This window comes from Rattus norvegicus, chromosome 3 (genome assembly GCF_036323735.1).
Source record: "Rattus norvegicus strain BN/NHsdMcwi chromosome 3, GRCr8, whole genome shotgun sequence".
Lineage (NCBI taxonomy): Eukaryota > Metazoa > Chordata > Mammalia > Rodentia > Muridae > Rattus > Rattus norvegicus.
In genome coordinates, this window is record NC_086021.1 from 13,150,300 (window position 1) to 13,157,735 (window position 7,436).

At 40.9% G+C, this 7,436-nt stretch overlaps 1 long non-coding RNA gene across 1 annotated transcript; it reads left to right on the forward strand.

Moving 5' to 3' along the window:
• Positions 1–734: 734 nt before the first annotated feature.
• LOC134486338 (uncharacterized) lies at positions 735–5,929 on the forward strand. The gene is made up of 3 exons (XR_010065132.1): positions 735–896; positions 1,974–2,354; positions 3,803–5,929. It is a non-coding gene; the product is annotated as an uncharacterized LOC134486338 (long non-coding RNA).
• The last annotated feature ends 1,507 nt before the right edge of the window (positions 5,930–7,436 follow it).

Here is a 7,436-nt window from a genome sequence, read left to right on the forward strand (position 1 = left end):
AGGTAAATTCCACACTTACCTGCATCCAGTATTCTGTCTACCCATATTTCAAAAACGAAATTACCTCATCTATTTCATCCTGTTTTGCTGCATTTGATCTAATGAATTCCTTGTAACCAGAAGTGTTGGTAAATTTTAAAGACATTTAAAATATGACGGGTCGATATGGGGTTTGTCATCAGTTTATCCCGACTTTGGAAGCAGGTCCAGGAGCTAATTTTTCCTCGCTCTTTGCAAAGAATCCGTAATTCATGATTGCCATTGACTTCAATACAAGGTATTTAACCCTGTCAAATTCCAGCTTTGTTTGAATAAAAATGTCCCTCCTCTAATTGTGGATTTTGATAAAGATAATTTTGGGGTGCTACCCAGTGGACTGCCTCGGAGGGAGAGGCTACCAATATTTCTGATACGGAGAATGACTTAAAGATAACCAAAGGAAAGATAGGAGCTGGGAAAATAACCACCAAGGATGTTGGTGACTCAGAAACCAAAGACTTTTTCAGAAAAAAAAATGCATGAAAAGAGCTACATGGGCAGACTGTGACTCGAGTGATCAGAATATTTGGGTGGGTACTTTACTTTGGGTCTCCAGGAGGCTACACGAGAAGCTAAAACCTACATGCTGGACGTTTCTAAGCGTTACTAGGGAAGGAACTGGGCTGAGAGGGCTTCTATGATGTAAGCAGAGCCTGGATGATGTCACAGAGCACTGGGCGGAGGTTGCGCTTCTCTTCCACTTGGGGGCGGTAGACTCCACTGAAGGTGGGTTCACTATCTTCGCAGCGGGGTGTGAAAGCCAGTTCAGCTCCTGAACCCCAAAATTGTTCAACAGCCTTTTGGTGCCTGACCGGTTTCCGAAGACAGAATCTGGACGACATGTACATTTTCTTTCGGTAAATACGTTTATGAAGATAACTGGGACCCTTGTAGCCCAGAAAGATAAATGTTTTCCCTCGTACAGCGAGTAACCGACTGTTCTGATGTCTTCCACGTTTGAGAGCTCGGCGGACGGTCTAGGCTAGTCAGTCTAAGAGTTTATTATCCTTTGCTAACTATATCTAATTCATAATTCTACTAAAATGCCAAAGCTCCTCTCTGTGCCTGAGCATTTTAGGAGATAATATGTCTTTGTTTTTTTTTTTTTTTTTGTTTTTTTTTTTGGTTTTCTGTTTTTTGTTTTTTGTTTTTTTTTTTTCGGAGCTGAGGACCGAACCCAGGGCCTTGTGCTTGCTAGGCCAGTGCTCTACCACTGAGCTAAATCCCAACCCCAGGAGATATTATTTCTAAATGTCTGCAGTTGCCTACACAAAAGACTCTTGTTGCGGTCGAAGATGCAACAGCGTCGCGGAATAAACCTGGGGCTGGGTCAGGATGCACAGTACAGAAAGCCAGTGGACTGGTGTGCTGTGTCTCTGGGCAGACACTTGTGGATGTTGCCACATAGTTCATAGTTAGAGGGTAGGAGAGGGGTGTGGCCACCCTTCTGGCTCCTTTGCTATCCTTTCTCTGTTCTGCTTGCTTAAAGTTGGGACAGGGATACTTAATCCCACACTGACCTAGACATTCAAGGAGAGGTTCCTCAGCAGAGACAAAGTGCCTCGGGCTGATGAAATGTGTCTGAATATGTTATTCTGAGCTGTAGAGAACCATTTGTTCTTTTCCCTTTGAACTTTAGATTTTGATTTTTGAGACAGGGTTTTTCTGTGGGTAGCTTTGGCTACCCTGGAACTAACTCTGTAGACCAGGCTGGCCTTGATCTCACAGAGGTCGGCCTCCCTCTGCCTCTTGAGTGCTGGAATTCAAGGTGTGCTCCTCCATTGCTCAGCCCTCCTACGAACTTCTGATTACGATAGAATTAGATTCAGATGGTCAAACCTGTCTACCATCGCCTTCCTCACCTGCTCCAAAGTTCTCTTAGACAAGAGCCTTGGTACAGCGCCCTCCCCACCCCACCCCCATTGTTCTTGCAGGCTCTCATATGACAGAGGGAACAGCATTGTGTCTGGTTTAAGCAGGTGAGCTCTTCAAACGCAGGCCACGGGCAAGTATGAAGCCTGAACACAGAACGATAGCCACAAGACAGTGGACCAGGATGCCATGGCCTACCACACGAGGTCTACAGCCAAGAAGAAGAGGATGTCTCTGAGGAGGATGAGCACACCATCCACACAGAAGCCTTCTCCCCAGGCCCTGGGGGACATTGTGGGCTGCAGAATTTCTCACGGATGGAAGGAAGGTGATGAGCCCGTCACCCAATGGAAGGCCATCATTCTAGATCACTGAGAACCGCCATGTCCTACCTGCTGAACAGCTTTCCTTACATTGACCAGTTTCGAGGGTGCACTTTCCAGGTCTGTCTCCTGGTACACAGTGGAAACCTTTACGTACTCCATCTCTCTAAAGCTAGAGACTTCTCTCTGCTTCATTAGTGGTTACATGCTCTGAATGGAGAAAGTTAGTCAGGGGCTCGGCATGGGTAGAAAAGATTTAGGAACATGGAGTATAGGAGATTCCTCTAAATAATATTTTTATTCCCAGGTTCATTCCTGTGACATAGAGTTCAATTTTCTAGGTTTTCTCTGTTTCCCAATGGGCAGTGTTTTCCCTATATACCATTAATTTATTGAATATTGTATTACACAAATGTGATCATGTTCTTGTTTTCTTCTCTAGCTTAGTGCTGAAAAAGGTGATACCCAATACTGTATTAGAACAAATTTTACATAGTACACCTAAAAAAAACAAATTATTCCAAAGGCCAACGTAACTTCATAAGTAAGCAATTTGAATTACAGAGAAATGGTTAAATATTGTATTATTTATCTTTAAAAGTATTCTTATAAGAACCTTTAAAAACACACAAATCTAAACATCTGTATAAAAATGTCATATCTGCTTTAAATGATCAGAATGCATATCTGTGAATAACAATTCTTATTAAATCCTATCAGGAAGCTGAGGGTATAACTGGGTCAGAAATCAGTCATCAGCAGTCCAGCCTCTGTGACAGTCACACCACTAGCCTGTGCCGCCATTGCTCTTGATCCATGACCTTAAAAGGTCCCAGCTATTCTGAATTTAAAATTGTTCCATACATTGTTTTTTACATCAGAGTCAGTAGGGAAAACATCTTAGCCAGCTTCACGAAAAATTTTATTTTTCCAAATGCTTTTTAAGGGCGGTGGTCATCGCTGACCATTCTATATCTCCTTGGGCAATGATGGAAGCACTGATCTGCCCCAGAGACAATCCCTAAAAGACCTCAACCACTGTTATTGCAAATGCCAATGGCGCTGCCCTCTCAGTGGTGGGAAGCTCCATGAGGATTTTCAGGCACTTCTTAGAGTAAGAGGGAATGAGTGCAATAACCGAGAGACACTCTGCATGAAGTCCTCGTGGAGTTCATGACTCACCAAGGTCCAACGAGGCTGTGCTGAAGAGTGGGCCATACCCCAGGAGTTCTAAAGCTCTGTGCCATTCCTCCTTCACAGGTCTTGGCAATATTCCAAGTCAGAACCAAATTTGAACCATGCTTTACCCTGGATAGAATTTCAAATACTATACTGAGTAGGGAAAGAGGGCAGCCTTACATTGTCCTTGATTTTAATGGAATTGCTTTACGTTTCTTTACATTTCGGTTGGTGCTGGGTACTGGCTTGCTGTCCATTGCTTCTATTATGTTTCTGGATAGGACTGGTATCCCTGATCGCTCTCATGCTTTTAACATGAAGGGGGGTTGGAATAGTTTTGCAAGCTTTTTCAGGATCTACCGAGACTATCATGTGATTTTTTCTTTCAGATTCATTATATAGTGGATTATATTGATGGACTTTCAGAAATTGAACCATCCCTGCCTCCCACTAGAAATTAATAATTGCACAGCATAACCTACAGAAGGGATCTCATATTCACATGCATACTCTAACAGCTCCCCATAAAAAAACAAAAACAAAAACACAGAAACAAAAAAAAACATGCACCCTATAGAACAGATCTAATACTCACATACACACTCAAACATCCCAATGGAAAAAACAAAAACCAAAAAACATGCAAGCAAAATAACCCTGCTCCCGCAGCATCAAAATAGCCTGAACTAAATATCACTTCTCATTAAAACCTTTAAGCATTAATGACCTCTATTCAACAGTAAAATGACAGACGCTAACACATGGATTTAAAAACAGTATCCCTCCTTCTGTTCCACTCAAGAAACACAATCCAGCAACCGAGATAGCCACAACCTCAGACTAAGGGGTTGGAAAAGGTTTTCCAAGCAAAGGACACAAGAAACAAGATGGTGTAGCCATCCTAACATCCAGCAAATCAAACCTTCAACCAAAAGTAATCAGAAGAGAAGGGGAAGGACACTTCATATGCATCAGAAGAAAATCCACCAAAATGGCATCTCCATTCTGGATGTCTATATCCCAAATACAAAAGCAGCAACATTAGTGAGAGAAATATTGCTGAAGCTTAAATATCACATCGAACCTCACACATTGATAGTGGGGGACATCAATGTGCCATCTCACCAAGGGCAGGTCATTGAGACAGAAACTAAAAAAGGAAACAATAAAAATAGAAGATGTAACTGGCATGGGTTTCAATTAATCTGACCTCATTGATATCTACAGAATATTTCACATGAATACAAAAGGACACACTCTCTTTTCATTACCTCATGGAACCTTATCCTAAACTGATCATGTTCTCCCTCACGAAACAAACCACAGCAGACACAGAAAGACTGCGCTAACCATTGGATCTTCTCAGATCGCCATGGATTAAAACTGGACTTCAACAATAACAAAAAGTCTATAAACTCATGGAAATTCAATAGCTTGCAACTGAAGACTTTTTTTCAGAGAAGACTTGAAAAAAAAAAGGGTTCTGAGAATTCAATGGAAATGAAGGCACATCTTCTCCAAACTTAAGGGACATAAGGAAAGCAGCGCTAAGAGGAACGTGCACATGCAGCACAGGGCGCTTTCATAAAGAAACCGGAGAGACCCCACACTAGCAACTTCCCAGCACACCTGAAAGCTCTAGAATAAAAAGAAGCAAATACATATTAAAGGAGGAGACAGAAAGAAATGATCAGACTCGGGGCGAGAGTGATCCATCAGAAACAAAGAGAATACAAAGATCAACAAAAACAAGAGCTGGTTCCTTGGGGAAATCAACCAGACAGACAAACACTTAGACATATAAAGTAATACGAGGTAAGACAGCATCCAAAAAACAAAATCAGAAATGAACAGGGAGCCGCATCGATGGACAATGATGAAAGTCACAGAATCATTAGGACTCACTTCAAAAACCTGCTGTCTACAAAATTAGAATCTCTGAATTAAATGGATGATTGTGTAGATGGATAACACTGACCACAGGTAAACTGAGGTAAGATAAACTTTGTAAAATAGTTCTACAACCCCTATAGAGACAGGAAGTGTAATTAAGTTTCCTCACTGAAAAATCCTCAGGGCCAGATTGATTGAGCGCAGACTCCTACCAGATTTTCAAAGAATTCTCAACCTTCTCCAAAACACAGAAACAGGAGGAAAACGCCAAACTGATTCCAGGACACCACTGTCGCCCCGATACCTAAATCACAAACGACTCAACGAAGAAAGAATTTCAGACGAATTTCCCTTACGAACATTGGTGGAAAAAATACTAGGTAAAATGCTCGAAAACAAAATCGAAGGACATATGAATCCTCCATCCAGCACCATCCAGTAGGCTTCATCCTGAGGCTGCAGGAGTGGATCAGTCTATGAAAACCCATCAAAGTGATCCACCATATAAGCAAACTGAAGTGAAAAAAATATTCTACCCTCAGCATTTCCCATCAACATGCGAGCTCCACTTGGAGTAAATTTTGTGGATATTTCATACCATGTAATATATATTTATATGTGTATGTGTGTGTGGGTGTGTGTATATACATACATAAAATACTATTATAATAAATTAATATATAAAATTAGTATATATTAACATTATAATAATATAATTAATATTGATATACTATATTAACATACTAAATTGTTATATATCAACATTATGATAATATATAATAAATGTTAATATACTATATTAATATATAAAATTATATATTATTATAATAAATAATAAATATATTGTAGTAATATACCAAATTGTTATGTATTAATATCATGATATAATACAATTAATATTAATATATTATGTTAGTATATTAAATTATAATATAGTAATAATACTATACCTCTCTTACCCTCTTCTGCCTCTCTACATAACCCCACCCTCAACCCTCCAGTATCAACTTTCCCCTCTGGCTCCCTGTCATAGGCTCTAGCATTTACTGAACAGTTAAAATGGACAGAAGATTCATATGTGATCACCTGAGTCCATGATAGAGGGCTAGTCGGGGCAACCTCCTTTGAGGAAGCAGATAAATATCAGGATACAAATAACATTTGCTGGGGGAAGATCAAATCTGAATAATGACTTTGCATATCTCTCCAGTGGATTATGAGAAAATGGGGAATATTCTTCCTAAAGACCCAGCTATACCACACCTGGGCTTATATCTGAAAAGACCTGCCATACCGCAAGGACATGTGCTCCGTAAGGTTCCTAACTGCTTTCTTAATAATGAACAGAAAATAGAAATAACCCAGATGCCCCTCAACCAAAGAATGGCTACAGAAAAGGTGGTTCATTTACACTTTGGAGTACTACGCAGCTTTGAAAAATAAGGACATTGAGAAGCTGCGGTCAAATATATGGAATGAGAAAGTCTTGTCCTGAATGAGGTAACTGAGACCCAAAATAACATGTACACACTCACTTAAAGAGGGTATTAGCCATAAAGTACAGAATTCACACACTACGATCTACGGAACCAAAGAGGATAAACAAGTAGGAAGGGACAAGAAAAATGCTTGAATTTCACTCAGAAGGAGGAATAAAATAATGAGAAGAGGCAGATGGAAGGGAAGGATTGGGTGGCTGAGGGGATGGGACGGGAAATGGGGTTTGAGAATCATTTCTGGGGAAAGACGGACAAGAGGGACAGAGGGCAGGAGAATAGACTGAATCAGTGACTGTCCAGGGTGGGCGCTATCTCTATGATTATCCTGCAGTCTGGGACGGGTGAGGCTGCCCTGGCGTCCATGAGGGTGACTTTAGCTGAGACTCGGTGCAGTGGGGATACGGAGACTGAAACGGTCACTTTCTGTAGCCACGGAGGACCCCAGGTGGAAGGATAAGGACACAGACCCACCCCCAAAATTTTGACCCAGAAATTGCCTTTTCTATAATAAACAAAGGGACAGAGATGGAAGAGGAAATGAGGGAAAGACCAAAGGATACGTGACCGGATGTGAGACTTATCCTATGGGCAGACGGCAAACCCTGACATTATTTTTTTTTGTTTTTGTTTT